Source organism: Colius striatus, chromosome 3 (assembly GCF_028858725.1).
Source record: "Colius striatus isolate bColStr4 chromosome 3, bColStr4.1.hap1, whole genome shotgun sequence".
NCBI classification, from domain to species: domain Eukaryota; kingdom Metazoa; phylum Chordata; class Aves; order Coliiformes; family Coliidae; genus Colius; species Colius striatus.
The window spans coordinates 85,259,186-85,278,444 of NC_084761.1; positions in this window are offsets into that span (position 1 = coordinate 85,259,186).

Genomic DNA, 19,259 nt, shown 5'->3' on the forward strand with positions numbered 1-19,259 from the left:
TATTTTAGAACAGAGACATTCATAGGGTTTTGTGTAAGGTGAGGAAGTATTTTTCTATACTTAACTATTATCCCATTTCCTTGCTAATGTGATCTCTGCGGGAACCATCTGGACCAAAGAAATTTTAGCCCAGACAAAAGACTTCCCACCTTAGTATAGTCCCACCTTCACTAGTGCCTCATTATAGTTCCAAACTAAACCCATCACATTCACCAGCCTTTTGTTGGGAGCCAGAAGAGTACAGGAGGCAGGGTTGCATTGTTCAGCTGCCATACAGCACAGCACAGGGCATAAGTGTTGAATTGTGAGTGCAAGAGTAATATTAACACCTGATATTGGTATAATGAGAATACTTTTTGATGTATAATGCTACTTGATAAATAGTATCTTGTTTGTCACTAAGCAGCACAGGTGCACGTGTTACCACACTGCCCAACATGGCTTCTCTCTGGAGAGAGAAAAGTAGAGCATGAACCATTGGGTCACAATTTCTGTGCTAGAGCTAGGACCTCATATCATGTTCTCTGTAGGACTGGAGGTGAAGTGACCCCTTCAGGGAGACATCTTGAAGCACTTGACTCATGCCATAGACCCTAAGTTCAAAGGGGCCCACAGACAGCATGTACGACTGTACACTTATGCTGGAGGTTACATAGCTAGTTGTGTGGAAGCTATGTGGTGATGGTAATGGGATGGGCTAATGGGATGGGCTAATGGGATGAAGCTGGAACACAAAAAGTTCCACTTAAATATAAGAAAAAACTATTTCACCGTGAGGGTGAGGGAGCCCTGGCACAGGCTGCCCAGAGGGGTTGTGGAGTCTCCTTCCTTGGAGGTCTTCAAGGCCCGCCTGGACATGTTCCTATACGACCTGATGTAGGTGAACCTGCTTCTGCAGAGGGGTTGGACTCGATGATCTCTAAAGGTCCCTTCCAACCCCTACCATTCTATGATTCTATGATGATTTCTAAAGAAGTGATAAACAGCAAAATCCAACACAAGAAAGTGAAGAAAAAGTGAAAGAGGTGAAGCACATTCTGATAGGGACTGTAGAAACACTAATAGTGAGCTATATATTCATTTTTTTTTTTTTAAGTTTAAAAGCCTCTTTTTTAGTGTTATGAAATAAAAATGGTTTTTTTCTGTAAAACTCTACCATATCAGGTTTAAGTACAATTGCTTGGGTGTTTCTCCAGAAGCCTGTTTTCTCAGGGCAGCTAGCCAAGTCTGTGATCACTCTTGAAAAGATAAAATAAATAAAACACTTTATGAGAATTCAACGCCCAATTTAAAGCCTACCACTCCCCTTGAGTACAAGGAGAAATGCTAATCAAGTCATTAATCAGGGTGGCACTGCAGGACTATGTCTTGCCCTTTGCTTCGCAATGTGGTTTAGTGTGAGTCTTTGAAAGCCAGATATTGTACCTGCAGAGGACAAAGTTTAAACTAAGATTATCCCATGAACATAGCTAAAAGAGTATGGAAAGGGAAAGAAGTCTCCTAGGACAAAAAAAGTTATTACTCCATCAAGAATATTGTTACTTTTACTGTTGGTGCTGTATGATCCTTTTACATATTCTTTCCTGTTTCTTGTATATTTTTCTTTATGTTGTAGATGAAATAACATTTATTGTGCTTGTATAAATGAACATTGGTTTGGAACATCTCAGAAGAAAAATCCATCCATTTTAAAATCTTTCTTGAATCTATTTGCATTGGAAATATGCTAGAGCTACACTCATTGATGAGGGTGTGAGACTTGCCACCCCAGAATCAAAAAATGAATGAAAACTTTGTTACTTTGGTACTAAAAGCTGATCATTTCATGTTTCTTTGTCTATGTGCACTTTCAGACCCAATTTCTGCAGAAAGCCAGAGTTCTCATTTCCTCCTGTCATCCACACAGATTTCAAATGTCTAAAGAGAAATAAGATGGAGTAAGTCATATTTCCAATTATCTTTCTTCTGCTTTATCTAGCATGGCTGACCAGACATTTAAGAGAGTTCACACGTGCACCCCACAAGTAAGAGGATGTACATCAAAACTACTTCTCAGAGGAATATCCCTTCTTCTTTCTCTTTTTCAAAGTCTGTGACTTGAAAGTGCTAAGTTAGCTCACAGTGTGAATGAAATTTTGCAGGAGTGTATTAGTAGATGTTCTCTAATACAGTAATAGAGTAAGAAAGTGTACAGTAAGGCAAAGGTATTAAACTAACTTTTGTAAACAAAGTGTGTTGAACTTGCTACTAGGCACATACCAGCTGAAACAGATGCAAGTGTGTGTATCTACAGCTGTAACATCACTGTTTTCTCATTCTTCACCCAGTAATTTTTTGTTTATATGACTCTGCCTAAGTGCCCAGTTATGCTGGAAAGATTGTATGTTCAATTTTAATTCCTACATTTTGCAGTTGCATTGGAAAGGCCAGTTACAGATAGAAGCCATGTAAATATGAGTGAAAAAAAAGATAATATTTTCCTTACCAAAAATAAATGAAATTGCATCTATGTCTCTCAGAATACTAGCAAAGGAATGCAGTACTCTCTTTTTTTTGCAACAGTAACCCATGCACAGTAAATTTTTGACTTAACTACCACACAACAGTTGATGCAGTTTTTAAGTTAATAGTGCAATAAACTCAATAGTGATGCTGCAGATTTTAAATGCCTTCTGGGATATATAAAATACGCAAGTCAGGGTGGGGAGCAGCTGGATGCATGAAAACAGCTGGTGTGATTGGTCTGATAATACTATTTTTAATGATAAGGGATGTGAAATTTTTATCTTGGATATCACTTTGTGTTGCCTATGAAAGCAATTTCTTCAATTAATTTCCAAGTCAATAATCCTATCATGATGACATCAACTTTTCTACTTGCTGTTGACATGATGCTCTGCCAAAACACAGTTTAAGAGCCAAACCCCAAACAGCAGGTGCATGAGGGAATCCCTTAGTATTAAAAATAAAATTGTGATACAGCTCAGACATACAGCTTCAATTAAAGTCTTGTTCCCTATGTTCGCATCCTTACATATGATGAACAAGCACCCTGAGGAAACACAGCTTCTTGCCCAGTTCTTGTCTGTGCCACCCAAACAGAGAAAAGGCATCCAAATCCATCTGAGTATCAGTTGATTCCCGAGCCTTAAGGCCTTTTTAAAAGTCAGTGCAGTATAATGCAATTAGACTTATTATTCACCTAAGTGTCTAATCTTCCCCTTTTTTGTTTTTAAATTTGTGCTAAGTTTTCCATCTGCTACAAATAAAAGAGTTTGATGAATAAATTATTTACAGCCTACAGGAGGAGAAGAGTTCATATTAAATATTTTTGCAGACAGGAGACTTGCAAAAGAGGATATATTCTCATAGAAAAAAAGAGCATCTGTGGACCAGTTGGTTTCTTGCTGACTAAGCCAACTGGATATGATACTACTTTTGGCAGCTTCCTTATTTTTGTGTGGGCTTCAGTTATATGAATTCCATAAGATATTTATTATTGAATATGGCTATATAATGAAGATCATGCATATGATGTTTTATGATGTTGGCAATAATTTTCTAAGTTAATTATTTAACACCAAACAATGATAAAATCCTAGTGCCATTTTTTCCTACTTAATAAACTCGAGTCAGCTATTGCTCAGACATTCAGAGCAGGAAAAGAAAATAATCTAAAAGCCAAACTGCCTGAAATGCTCCTTTTTGTGACTCACACATTTCTGCAGCCTGGTGGAAGGAAGTTAAATTTCAAGCATGGTAAACAAAGGAAAGGATTTACTATCCCTTACAAATAGTGCAATGCATGAAAAATGGATTTTATCAAGTGAATTAACTGTTCATGAAACTGAACAAGGATTGACAGCTCAGGGAAGTGAAAAGGAAAGCCTTTGCTGTTCTCAGAGCAAGGGTAAAATGGGTGTCACACCCTCTGTGGGGACCTGCAGAGTTCTGGTATGTTCCCTCCACTTTATCATGAGCATAAGAGTTTTACTGCCTCTCATCTGTCACTAAAAGATGCTTTTTTTTCTACTATGCCCCAGGTTACTAGCCTTGAATTTGTCTGTTTAGCTGTGAGTATACAGGAAATAAAAATTTAAACATAAAGAGGAAAGTGCCTTAGCAGAATCAGCTCTCTTCTCCACCTACATAACTGCTTGCCTTATGAACAGTTATGCTGAACCAGCTGGGAGGACAATGTGCCCAGTGCAGACAGCAGGAATACATTACACTGACATTGCTGCTAAACTCTTCATTACTTTATTCAGGAGACAGCTTTGGCATAATTCCTACTAACTGAAGGATCTCAGCTCTTTGAAGTTGTGGCCATTTCTTTTGCAGACAAGCCATCATCGCTTGTGTTGATTGTGTAGTAATAACTACTTGCTGGGGGACAATGCACCTAAATTTCTTTTTCCCTAAACCAGTGATTCAGAGTGTGATTTCAGCAGATACGAGTCACGGTCAAACACGCAGAGATACTGCTTGATCTGGCAGAAGATGATCAGAGTTGTGCCAGAACAGTATTGGATTCAGCTGAAAAAGAACCCAAACAAAACCTGGTTTTTTTCAGCTGCATCAGGTCCCTTGTTTAGGTCACTGTGCAGTTCTGCAAACACAGTAGAGTAAACCTAAGTGTGACACAGCCTTTCATTCCAACACTGCCACCAAAAATATTAGCCTGTTAAACTACAGAAGTCTTCAGGTATTACAGCACCTTGAGGTATTCCTGCCTTCTGTCTGTACAGCCTTAGGACTGGTACAACTTTGTGGACAGCTGTCCTGTGAATTAGGTCAGGGAACTGATGTATTTTTTTATACCTTTCCTTTAAAGCACTGGTCATACAGAGACAACTAGAGTAGTGGCATGTGGGGGCTGATACGAATTTTGCCACTGAATGCTTTGTGTTGAGACATCACAGCCCTGACGTATACATTGCACCATGACCTATTCACCCACTGAATCTGCTATTCAGACTTGATAATCGTCTTGATAAAAACATTTAAACCTTCTGGAAAACAAACAAACAAAATCAACCAAACAAAAACATGGAGCCCACAACTGGAGAAAGAATGATACATTTTAATATCTTCAAACTGAATCAATTGAAAGTAAATCTTCTAATCTTTAAGGATGCTTAAGATTTAAAGGAATCTCTTTTCAGTGTAGAATCATTTTTATGTCTATACCATATACAGTGATAAGCTCTCTGTAGCTTAGCTGAAGCCTTTCTGAAGTCTTGCTTTCTCCTCAGGCAAAAGTTACAACAGAGAACTAATCACAGGGCAAGGAGAACCTCCACAGCTATACTTTCTGTAGAACAATTGCAACTGTATTACAGCAATTTAGCATTATAGGAGGTAAAACAATGGAAGAAACATAAGTTATAAAAATATACAGATGTTAGACATCCACTAGACTTTTCCAGGTGGCAAACCAAACTCTGAACTGATGCAGGGTCTAGAGAACAAGCCTTATGAGGAGCAGCTGAAGGAGCTGCGGTTGTTTAGCCTAGAGAAGAGGAGGCTGAGAGGAGAAATGATCACTCTCTACAGCTACCTGAAGGGAAGATGTAGTGGAGGTGGGCATTGATCTCTTCTCTCGTTCTTGATAGAATACAAGGAAATGGGTTCAAGTTGCACTGAGGAGGTTTAGATTGGACATTAGGAAGAACTTTTTCATCAAGAGGGTTGTTAAGCATTGGAACGGGCTGCCCAGGGAGGTGGTGGAGTCACCATCCCTGAAGATATTCAAAAGATGCATAGATGAGGTGCTGAGGGATATGGTTTAGTTTAGTGATAGGCTTGGCAGTATGAGGTTAGTGGTTGGACTTGATGATCTTAAAGGTCTTTTCCAACCATAACAATTCTATGATTCTATGACTTAAATTAACACAGGTTCATTAAAGCCAACACACTTCGTTATCATACACTTTTAATCATTTGAAAGGGGACCCAAAGAAAACAAAAAAATACCCGTAGTTGTTCCATAATCTCTCTGAGCTTCTGAAATGGTATAAAGGACTTTATTGAAATGAGACTAAAGTCTTCCCTCCCTTGTCCCAGAAAAGAATAAGAAGGTTATTTAACCATCTTTCTTAAACTAGCAAAATGGTATGACAAAGGAAAAAAAAATCCTTGAAATTCCATAGCAGCATTCAGTAAATCCTTTAAAGAACAATAAATGATGTAGAAATTAGCTAGACTCCAAGAGTTCATGGAAACAACTCATGTCTCATAAAATCCACTTCACCCAAACAAGCATTTTTCAGTTTTTAGCTACTGCCTGTCAATACAATGCATGCTATGTAAACTTGCCTTACACAGATATGAATTGTTCACTCTTTTAGAGAGCTAATTTTAAACCATACCTGCTCTACAAATGTTCAAGCACAACAGTGAATAATCTGATAACTTGATATGTTGCTTTGCAATTTATCATCAGAAAAAGACAATGAAGTTAAATGCAGCAGAAGGATGCAGATAGTCCCAATAATTTTGGTTCATTGATACTGTGTTCTGCAGCTCAAACTAAAGATTTGTAGTCGATCAAGTTATTTTTCTTTTATATTAGTATATTTTGACACCTGTAAGTCAAGCATATAAGGGAGAGACAGATAATGAATGAAAACATATTTTTCTTCTGGCTTTCTTGGACATGCCTATCAGGAAAGAAGTTATCAGGGGATTTTTGCCTTTTCTAGTATATTAAGTGAATGCCCCATGCAAATGAAATGCCAGTTTCCTTCCCTTCATTTCATACTTCAAAACAAAAAGAATATCATAGAATCATATAATGGTAGGGTTGGAAGGGACCTTTAGAGATCATCTTGTCCAACCCCTCTGCAGAAGCAGGTTCACCTAGATCAGGTCACAAAGAAACACATCCAGGCAGGTTTTGAAGATCTCCAAGGAAGGACACTCCACACTGTCCCTGGGCAGCCTGTGCCAGGGCTCCCTCACTCTCACAGTAAAACAGTTTTTTCTTATGTTTAAATGGAATTTTTTGTGTTCCAGCTTCTTTCCATTACCCCTTGTCCTGTCACTAGATACAAGACAAAAGGTGTCTCAAACTCCTGACAACCATCATTTAGATATTTATAAATATTAATCCCCCCTCGGTCTCCTCTTCTCCAGACTAAACAGCCCCAGTTCCCGCAGCCTTTCCTCATAAGGAAGATGTTCCAGCCTCCTGACCATCTTGATGACCCTGCATTGGACTCTCTCCAGAGGTTTCCTGTCCCTCTCGAGCTGAGGAGCCCAGAACTGGACAAAGTACTCCAAATGAGGCCTCACCTGGGTAGATTAGAGGGGGAGAAGAACCTCCCTCATAGAAACCTGCTGGCCACAGTCTTCTTGATGCATCCCAGCATGCCATTGGCCTTCTTGGCCACGAGGCCACATTTTTGGCTCATGGTTAGTTTATTATCAACCAGGACTCCTAGGTCCTTTGGCCAGCTCTCGATCCACCTCATCATCCACTCATCCAAGCCACACTGCCTAAGCTTTCTGATGAGGATGTTGTGGGAGACAGTGTCAAAAGCCCCACTGAGGTCAAGGTAGATGACATCTGCTGCTCTACCCTCATCTAGCCAGCCGGTTATGCACTCATAGAAGGCTATCAGGTTGGTCAAACAGGATTTCTCCTTGGTGAATCCGTGTGACTGCCCCTGATAACCATCCTTTCCTTCATATGTTTAGTAACAACATTCAGGACACTCAGGATGAGTTGTTCCATCACCTTTCCAAGGATGGAGGTGAGGCTGACAGGCCTGTAGTTTCCTGTGTTGTCCTTCCTGCCCTTTTTGAAGACTGCAGTGACATTGGCCTTTCTCCAGTCCTCAGGCACCTCGCCTGTCCTCCATGAATATTCAAAAATGATGGAGAGCAGCTTAGCAACCACATCAGCCAGCTCCCTCAGCACTCTAGCATGCATCTAATCAGGCCCTATTGACTTACGAGTATTAAGCTTGCACATAATGCAAAAGAAAACATGGACAGGATGGAAGAGAAAATAACTTGTGCCCCTCTAACCTCCACTTGCTCCCCCAGGGTTTTAAAATCCTCCTTGACTCTGTTAATATCAAGTTTTATTACATCGCTCATGCTGATGTGGAAGAGGAGCAGGGGAGAGCAGCCCAAGTCCCTGAGGAGATGTGGCACTCTCTCAGCCACGTCACGGATCTTGGCTCCCAGCAGGCAGGACACCTATCCCAATTCCTTATCCCATCCACACATGGGTCTCCCAGTGCCTTTTAGCAGTGCATAACACACAAGGAGCACCCACCGCTTCTTTTTCCAGTGCCTATTACCTGTTGCTGCTGAAGCAGCTGATGGTCAATTGTTTGCTGGGATTTCCCTTTCTGGGGCTTGCTCATCTAAGTCCCCCATCCTCAATGCCTCATACTTATTTGTAATTGGCATGCTGGAAGGAGGGTTACAAAGAGAAGCCTTGCTTTGTTTTTTTTTGTTACCAGAGTCCAAGGCATATCGGATTCACTGGAAGCTTGCACCTGATTGTGGTAACCTCTATCTATCTCCACCTCTGCCCCTCTAATACTACACGGCCTGCTAATGGTTTCCTGCAGCTCTTTCACCTGACACTGCAGCTCTTGAACTTGAGGGCACCTATGACACATACCTCAGCAGCATATGTACCTAAACATCCTAAACACCCCCTGCAATCCACATGGACTGAAGCATCCTTGCTAACCGGCTCTGTCTAGGTGGATGCATCAGTCTTCACCAGGGTATTCTCCATGTGAGCCTTGGTTTTAGCCCTCAGACGAGTGTTCATCATTTTGTTAGTTTGAGGCAGGAGCACTTCTCCGACTCGCGCTTTTCTGTGTGGGCTGTGGGATCATCCCCTGCTCGCCCTGCCTGCTCCAACTGCCGTGCCACGCCATCCCCTGCAGCTGCTGCAGCTCCGCCTCCCAGCAAGACATGCAAGAGTTGTTAGAGGCGAATTCCACTTTGCTCATGCAGGCAAGCAATTCAGCAGTAACGCAAAGCAGACAACCACAGATCGGTTTATGACATGTGGGCTGTAAGAACAGCCATCATTCCTTTGACAGACACCTATTAATCATCTCCTAACATTTTTTTAGCTTCCATGGGAAGTCTCTGAGAAAAAGCAATGACCTCTAATATGACTGTCAGGGTAAAATGCTAGTTTGAAACACAGAAGCAACCACAGCCACCACCCTTTATTGAATTAAATGCATCTGAAGGATCATGCTGATCTGAGAAAAGGTCTCTCATATGTTGGACATGGTGAGCAGAGACAGACTTTCATAAACTGCAGAGCAAGGCCATGACTATGCACAGATGACAGCTGTTGCTTATACAGGGGGATGTAGAAATGTGGAGCTGCCAAGTATTTTTGCTCTTTTTTGTTACTATGTTCATGGAAGAAAGAGAACCAGCTCTATCTATAACATCCCCAGAGGAATACTTGCAATCTCTAACTATTTTCCCTCAATTTAGTCTAGATCAAGAAGTGTCCTCAAAAGCACTCTCTCCCAACAGATGATGTTACCATCAAATGTAGGTTGGCTTAAGGGGAAAAGGTGAAAGTTAGCACTCCTGGTCGTTAGTAGCTATCCCACAACAAACTGACATTTTAACTAACTCCTTATGAAATGGTGTTATTTACTACATACCTCAATAGAGGTTTTCTCTCAAACTCATGGGGCTATGGTCTCACAGAGACATGGTGATGCTCTTCTTACTGGGTGTGTGCTAAGGCCACTTGTCTTGATTGTCACCTGGGCTAAAAACAAGATTCAGGAAAACAAAACATAGCAGCGAGGTCAATGCTTGCTTGTATTATATTTATAGATTTAACTAAGTCAAGCTAAAGAGAGCACTACATTCTTTTCTAATAAAGCCAACAAAGAAAGTAAACAAATACATAAAATACAACAATATAAAATGTTTGTAAATAAAATGAGAAATCGATGAAAGGATCGAGCTTTTCAGTATGAAGTGCTGTACTGATATTTCATTTGCAGGAGGTAAAAGTGTGCCTTTAAACCATTGAAGAGTAATTGAACAGATCTGTCTGTAAATTGTTTGCTGTTCTAAGGATTAAATACAGGAAATGTAAGTTGCGATTCTATAGTTAGTGGTCTCATAAAATAAAGTCTTATTCTGTTTGACTTTTGTGGACAAGTATCAGAACAAAAATTAATTTGTCATCTAAATAAACTGATATCAAATAATTTTAATGTTTATAAACTTGCTAGCAAGATGTACCTCATATTCTTACAAAAAGTAAGTGCTGTAAATTGTCATTTGATAGTACTTTTTGCAAAAATTACATTCTGCTGCTTTTCTCCCTGATTGGCTGTAAAAAACACGTACAGGATTTAAACAATCTCTGATAGACCTTAGCAACAATTGCTTCTGATGTCTAGGTGATGTGTGACGAAATTTTTTTCAGCTTTACTCGCAAAAGCAGTGACACAAAACTGATTTTTTTTGTGCCATACTTTCTGCTAAGTGTAATTTAGAACATGCATACATTAATGTTATCAGGCAAGATTACCAAACAGAATAAAAACAAATACAGGTAACTCACCATCATTCTTTAAAATTACATGAGTACTTAAGTATGAAATCAGATTGGGATTCTGGAAGGGAGACACAATGGGATTTCCCCTAAAGATCACTATGAAGATCCTTTGGAAAGCAAATAGCTTTTCTCTAGATCCTGTAAATTAGATCCCTTAGATAATTCTAACATCATTACTCCAGTTTGCCCCCAAATTCCGATGCCTTTTGATTCACCGATTTTTGAAGCAATACAACCGGAGTTCAAGAACCCAGATGAGCAACTTGCTAGAGATATGAGACTGCTCTCAAATGCTAAAACTCATATTTAATGATTTATCTATTCTGAATTCCTCAAATATTCTACAGTTTGCCTGTAATGACTACAGTTTCAAGGACACTGAAATTGTTTTGAAGAACAAAGAGACTACGGTAGCATATTATAAGCAAAACGAATATTGGCTTAGTGGAATTAATATGACCTATTTTATTCTGACTATACCTTTCTGAATGTAGCAACTTAGTTCAACATTCATTGCCCTTCAACTCTTATTCTACTCAAAATTAAAGGAGCCAAAAAAAGCCACAAATGTTCAGTTAAAGGCATTTGCACCTCCTGTAAGCTGATCAGCAATAAATGTAATACAATGCTATCAACCACTGTAAACAGTTAAAAGTTCATCTTTTGTGCATTTGTGAATACAAAGCAGCAAAGCATGCAGAAGAATAGCTTTGTAAGAAACCATCTTTTACTGGCTAAAGAATAGATAAAGAATAAAATTGGCAGAGAATAGATTTAAAATGGTTAAACAATATAATGTTTTAGTTTTCTGTTACCCAATACAGATAACTTCTGTTAACTCTGGACAAAATGAACAAAATCTAAACCATCATCATCTTGCCTGTCCTCAGTCTGCCTTATTTTGATTCTGAACATCAGGATAATCCAGTTTTATGTGTACTTTTTTTTCCCATGTAATGCTAAAGAAGCAATTACGAACATGAGTGACACGGCTAATAGGTATCTGAAACACTTTTTCTTTTGGATCTTCCTGAATAAACTTTGAAGTTGTTAGACCTATCTCTCTTGGGCAGGATTCCACAGTCTGACCTCTCCCAGGCGTGATCTGAGTCACAAGGCGATACTGGTTATGACTAGTTTCTCAGAGTTTTAGCTATAGGACACAGTGATCACACCTGCAAAACAAGAGCTTTTGTTTTCCTGAATTTCTGAAAGGTAGGAACATTTACAGAACTGTGTGAATGCTTTGATTTTATCCTCAACTGAGCTAACCTCATTCCTGGAGGTAAAGCACAATAAAACAAAGCACTTCCCACACCCAGCTTACCATACATGATGTTTCCCCATATCTCTGGCAATCTGTCTGTCAGCTTTTCATTGATTCATCCCCTCATAGCCTTTCCTAATCTGTGCATGTCCCCTCCCCTTTCCTAAAGTCTTTGAAGTTTCAGATCTCTGTTGAACCCAGACATAGCCTTAGGAAGAGTACCCCCATTCTAGGCAGATATAGTTTGTCTCCCAACACTCCAGCAACCACTCATGTATAAAATTCTTTGAATTTATATACCTTAGGCTTCCTTATCTGTGTCATTGTTCTACCTTATCATTCACTTCTTTAACAACCTTGTTGCCATTTCCCATGATTTAACTCTATGTATTCAGGTTGGCAGCAGAACAAAAGTGAACTGAGAAAGAGTCATAGATAATCAATACTACATTCATATCAAATTCTCAAGGTGTATACACCCAGCTTTATAGCTTGGATAGAAAAAAAACCATTCTGTAGATGCCAATTAATATTTTTTTTCAATTCTAAGTAGTTACTTAAACTGTAATCAAATTAAGCAGAGCAACATTAATTTAAACTACAACATGCTTCATGACTCAAATTTATTGACACCAATAAGATGCTCATGCCACTCAATATTTTCTGTAAGCTGTGAAAAGCCAGATCTACTTAAGATATAAATGCTTACCTTGCTTCCCTGAATTGAACTGATTTGTGCCCCGAATTTGTGCCCTGACATTCCCTTAGTCTCTCAGAAGGCCTACTCTGCACTGTTGATCCAAAGTTGCTTAGTGTATCTGTCAGAAAACACTGAACTATGGTGCTCACCTCTGTGATTCTGGGGATGGCCCTTCCAGCTCTCCTGGAAGCATGTTCCAGCATCTCCTCCTGATGAAAAGGGCATACACTTCACACAATTGAGGAGGGATTGTTTTCTTTTAGAACAAAGCTGCACAGTGGTGGTGTTCCTTTGAATACCAGTGGGTTACATTCACTTCACACAGCTTTAAATTGTTGTGGCTGAGCTAATTAAATCAGGGTCCTTTTCCAGACAATGGAAAGAAGGAAACGTTTGGGGCAGGGGGAGGGGAGTCAGCTGAACTGACATTCTTTAAACATTTATTCTTGGATAAGGTGAATTACATTCTGAATGTGCTATCCATCTAGTGCTAAGGTAGTCGAGGTAGTTTCCACCTCAGAAGCAGACACCTAGAGTTCAATTAAACTAACCTGCTCCCAGTGACTAGAATATTTTCTGAAGAAGTAGAAAATCTTCTCTAGCCTGAGTGGGTTCAAAGAAATGTGTCGCTTCTCCAGATGGAGAGCCGTTATCAGAAAGCTCTGTGCCCTCATGCCTCTGCCAGGAGCTATGCTGTTGTGTATAAAAACATACAATGCACAGAAGAGTCATCCAGAGACTCCAGGGAAAGTACATTTGTACTACACTTTGACCTAAGCACTTGCTTTTCTTTTGTTTCTCTTGATGCTTCCAGTCCCCCACCCCCACCCCCCAAAACATGAACACATAAATAGCCCTGGAATAAAAAGTCAAATCCAAGATTCCTTTTCTCTTAAGTAATCATCACCTTCAAGGTCAGGTTATTAGTTCCAAGTCTGTAAAATAAAAGATGGTGAGACTGCCGTCACTTCTCCTCCAGCAGCTAGTAGTTTAAGGAAAACATCTAAAAAGCAATGTTGGCAGAGGCTCAGTTTGGTAGCTCTGCTCTGGGATGACATTCAGCAAGAAGCTGCTCCTCCTCTGCCAAGTCAAAGACTTTGGCATTACTCTGCATCATTTCTGATTTCTAGTATAGGTGGGAACTAGCTTGTCCATTCTGGACTTGCACGAAGGACAGAAGTTTATGAATGGCTCCCAAGGAACTATCAAGCAATGAGAAAATATCTGATTGCCTGTTGGTTTAAGCAGATATTGTGCGAGCAGAATTTGGATCACAATTTAAATTTAGGTGTCAGATTCCTGTCTAGAACTCATTTTAGATGTCTGCAACTTTTTTTCCTAATGTTTCCTAATGATAAACCAGTGTTTCAAATTAAAGATGAAAAATTTTTAAAAGCCTGATTAACTACAAAATCACAGTCTATGTATCCTTTAGAATAAGCTTTCTAGTAAATCTCTTCAGGTAATTCTTCTATCTTAATTTACACAAAACTCTTGTATGAAAAGGATGAGGCTTGATGAGCATAAATTAAATTATTAAATATAAATACTTTTACCTCTTTGTTTTTTTAGTATTTTGATTACAGAACTATAAAAGGAGGTGAAAGGTATCTGTAATAGCACTGTTAAAATCAGAATTTGGATCAGATTTTCAACAAACTTGTTAAAGTGCAGGCATCAGGCAAATTTGGGTCATGCATTAAATTTTGGTGTGAAACCCTTCAGAAGTTACTGTACGATTTCACTGTGGCAATCTATGCTAGTAAGAATGTTAAGATTAATGTTCACTTTGATATTTATCCAAATCAAATTTGGAGAGGAAAAAGATTCACAAAGTGACCAGACATAAAACTCAATATACATAAAGGATGGAAGTCCAATTTCTAATCTCTGTGAAAAATCCGTTAGGCATTGCCTAAGAAGTTGTTTGGCAGAACTGTTTTCAATTTATTTTTGGTCCAAAATGAAAAAACTCCACAGACTTTGTTTATATACCTCCATCGGCCACGCTTCACAAATAAATGAGACACACAAAAATCTTATGCCTGCCAAGAACACACATCTCCCTTCTTGATTATTGGCATTTCAATGCAATTATAGAATTCAGGTTTGAAAATTAGACTGAATGATAAAAAGCACATTCTTCATAAATATTTAACCTTCTTCAGTATGACAGTAATTATAGTGTGGAGCTCAGTAGCTGCATATTCCATTTAAAAGATCTGTCATGCCTTCCATTCGAAATGCTTCTTTTCAAAGGTTTGCAATGCCAAGATAAAAAGAAATCTCCCCCAAGGTGGAAACTTGGAATAAAGTCTCAGCTTCTAAAAATTATTATTATGGTTGATTCTGAGGATAAGAAAGACTGTTTGAGATACAGTGAGATTTTACAACCATTGCTTTCTTTTTCTGAGCAAAACATTTAATAACATTGGAGAGTCATTCAATTTTTACATTCTAAAAATATCTGGAAAAAATTGCAAAACATTTACAAAATGAAAACACTGAGTAGATGATGTCTAAAGGTCCCTTCCAACCCCTACCATTCAATGATTCTATGATTCTATGATTTTTGTGAAACAACCTTCAATCCTACTGAAAACATTTAATCATTGAAAAAAATACCTGAAGTAAATACAAAGTATTTGGTGTTTAATACAGTTGTTTTAGATCAAATTAAATGTTTCTTTTCCAGAAATTACAGATAACTAGAAAAAAAACCTATTCACTCAGCTTTAGATACGTATAAACACATTTTCATAGGTAAAAAATGTTTTCTCATTATGTAAAGCCAGTGAATAACTTTGAAGGAGGTTCTGAGAATGCTTAGCTTGAAATTCTAAGTTGTTTAACTAGAGGAAACTAATTCATCCATTTGAAGTCCGATGATCTGGGGGTGGGGATAAGTTGGGAAGAAGGAAAGTGCTAAACTTCAGCTATGCTCATTAGTTAAGTGAAGATGACAAGGCTTGTCAGAAGATTATATTTGTGATTGTGCTTGCACCCAGGCATTTGACCTAGGTTTTTTACTTGTGATATAAGCAGGATGTGTAAATCTCTTGCCAGGGAAGAGTCTTATTTGGCAGTTGCAGTCAGAGCACCTTAGGAACAATCGAGACTTCCCCCTTTCTTCAAGAAGAGAGCAGGAGCAGCACCCAGGAGCTATTTTCCCATTCTCTGCCCACACAGTGTGGATATGAAACTAGGCTAGTTTGTGTGTGGGTGGTTAGAGGTAGGAGGTAAATAAAGACACATATGTTTCTAAGGCACTCATCTCCACTGGAAGTCAGAGAGGTTTGGAGCCCAGCTGCTGCTTATGCAGCTTCAAAAAGCTTCTCCTCTGTCCTTCTAGCTGAACTATTATTAGAGGCATCTTCATGGCTATATCGGTGAGGAGGAACTGACAACATCTCTATGAGGTGCTGCGTGCTTCTTTTTAAGATTAGTCAAAAAATGCAGACGGAATTCAAGTTTCATTTCAGATTCTCTTAAGCACAAAGAGATTTAATGATAACTTATTTGTGTTTCACTTCTTTCTTTTTCTAGGCTTTTTCTAGAAAATGAAGAACTTTTCTCTTTCTTGAATATTCATAAGTACGTGTATACTGAAATGGACAATTATAATTCATTTGCACTGCTTTACGTTTATGACAGTGAATTTCACCGCATTTTTGTCACTCTACCAGTTGTCTAGCATGAGGATTTTCTGCAACTCTTGACAGTCAGCTTCCCATTTGACTGTTTTAAATTGTTATTTCTCTATTCATTGCTTTTGCAGACTTTTTTGAATATGCTATATAGTACTTGGTTCTCACTTCGAACTTTCTTCTATTGTCACAACCAAGCATATACTCCTACCCTTTGTTCCTTATCTTTTAAACAGTGGTGATCTATCAGGGGACTTTTCTTTTTTTCCTGTGATAGCTTCATTTCTTCACCAATATTAGCTTGATCATCCCTGCTGATATGCTGTTGACTTTAGAAGACCCCTAGCAAAGAAATTAAATGAGTTGCCCCTACAGACTGACTCTTCCCTTCACATAACATGTAACTGTTTCTCTACTTACTCTAGTACATAGGATACTCATCATCAACAGAAAGTATATTTAGCATATTAAGTTATGAACTTTGTATTTCTATATTCTCTCTGGAAGCATTCTTAACATTTATTTAACATACAGAAAGAGATGGGCATAGAATCAGAGAATCATAGAATGGTAGGGGTTGGAAGGGACCTTTAGAGATCATCTAGTCCAACCCCCCTGCAAAAGCAGGTTCACCTAGATCAGGTCGCATAGGAACATGTCCAGGTGGATCTTGAAGACCTCCAAGGAAGGAGACTCCACACCCCTCTGGGCAGCCTGTGCCAGGGCTCCATCACCCTCACAGTGAAATAGTTTTTTCTTATGTTTAAGGGGAACTTTTTGTGTTCCAGCTTCATCCCATCACCTCTTGTCCCAACCTTTATAGATTGGGTCCTGACACCCACCATTTATATATTTATAAATGCTAATAAGATCACCCCTCAGTCTCCTCTTCTCCAGACTAAACAGCCCCAGTTCCCGCAGTCTTTCCTCGTATGAAAGATGTTCTATACCTTTGATCACCTTGGTGGCCCTCTGCTGGACTCTCTCCAGCAGTTCCCTGTCCCTCTTGAGCTGAGGAGCCCAGAACTGGACACAGGACTCCAGATGAGGCCTCAGCAGGGCAGAGTAGAGGGGGATAAGAACCTCCCTTGACTTGCTGGCCACAGTCTTCTTGATGCATCCCAGGATACCATTGGCCTTCGTGGCCACGAGGGCACATTGCTGGCTCATATTTAGCTTATTATCAATCAGTATTCCCAGGTCTCTCTCTGCAGAGCTACTCTTCAGCAGTTTGACCCCCAGCCTGTACTAGTGTATGGGTTGTTCCTCCCCAGATGCAGGACTCTGCACTTGTCCTTGTTGAACCTCATGAGGTTCCTCTCTGCCCAACTCTCAAGCCAGTCGAGATCCCACTGAATGGCAGCACAGCCTTCTGGGGAATCAGCCAGTCCTCCCAGTTTGGTGTCATCAGCCAACTTGCTGAGGGTACACTCTGTCCCCTCATCCAGGTCGTTGATGAAGATATTGAACAAGACTGGCCCCAGAACCGATCCCTGTGGAACTCCACAGGCCATAGGCCTCCATGTTGACTCCCCGTGATAACCATCTTTTCCTTCATATGTTCAGTGATAACATTCAGGATGAATTGTTCCATCACTTTTCCAGGGATGGAGGTGAGGCTGACCAGCCTGCAGTTTCCTGGGTTGTCCTTCCTTCCCTTTTTGAAGACTGCAGTGACATTGGCCTTCCTCCAGTCCTCAGGCACCTCACCTGTCCTCCATGATTGTTCAAAAATGATGGAGAGAGGCTTAGCAATCACATCAGCCAGCTCCCTCAGCACTCTAGGATGCATCCCATCTGGACCCATTGACTTATGAACCTTAAGCTTGGCCAACAACCTCTTCCTCTTCCACCCAGGACAAGTCCTCTGCTGTCCTGGCCATCCTGTTATCCTTGCTGGACTGGGCTTCTGGAGGATCAGCCTTGGCTGTAAAGACTGAAGCAAAGAAGGCATTCAGTACTTCGGCCTTCTCTGCATCCTCAGTCACCAGGGCACCCTCAGTGTTTAGCAGTGGGCCCACATTCCCCCTCACCATCCTTGTGCTGCTGATTTATTTGAAAAATGCCTTATTACTGTCTTTAGCATCCCTGGCTAAATTTAATTCTAGAAGGGCTTTGGCCTTCCTAGTTGCACCCCTGCATGGCCTGGCAATGTTCCTATACTCTTCCCAAGAAGCCAGCCCCTGTTTCCACCTCTCATAGATGGCTGCTTTCTGCCTGAGTTGTCCCAGCAGATCCTTGCTCATCCATGGAGGCCTCCTACCTCCTTTTCCTCCTTTCTTGTGCATTGGGACACACTGATCCTGGGCTTTTAGGAAGTGGCTCTTGAAGACTGACCAGCTCTCATTGGCACTTCTACCATCTAGAATCATATCCCATGAGATCCATCCAAGTAGATCTTTGAAGAAGCCAAAGTCGGATCACCTGAAATACAGGGTCACAGTCCTGCTTTGTGTCCTGCCTCTTCCACACAGGATCTTGAACTCTCCCATCTCATGGTCACTGCAGCCGAGGTTGCCTCCAACCTTCACATCCCCAGCCAGGCCCTCTCTATTTGTCAGTACCAGGTCCAGCAGCACACCCCTCCTCTTTGGTTCTTTGATCATCTGCGACAGGAAGTTGTTGTCAACAATCTGTAGGAACCTCCTGGACTGCGTGTGCTTGGCTGTGTGGTAAATGTCAGGGTGGTTGAAATCCCTCATGAGAACAATGGACTGTGATCTTGAGGTGGCTCTCAGCTGTTCGTAGAAGGCCTCATCCTCTTCCTCCTCCTGATCAGGTGGCCTGTAGCAAACTCCTACAACAATATCAGCTGCCTTACCCTGCCCATTAATTTTTACCCCTAAGCACTCTACCTGCTCCTCATCCCCACCCAGGCACAGTTCAGTACACATTAGTTCCTCCCTCACACAGAGATCAACTCCACCTCCACGCCTTGTCAGTCTGTCTTTCCTGAACAATACATAACCCTCCATGGCTGTGCTCCAGTCATGGCAGCTGTCCCACCACATCTCTGTGACCGCAATGAGGTTGTAGCCCCACATCCGCACCCACATCTCCAATTCCTCC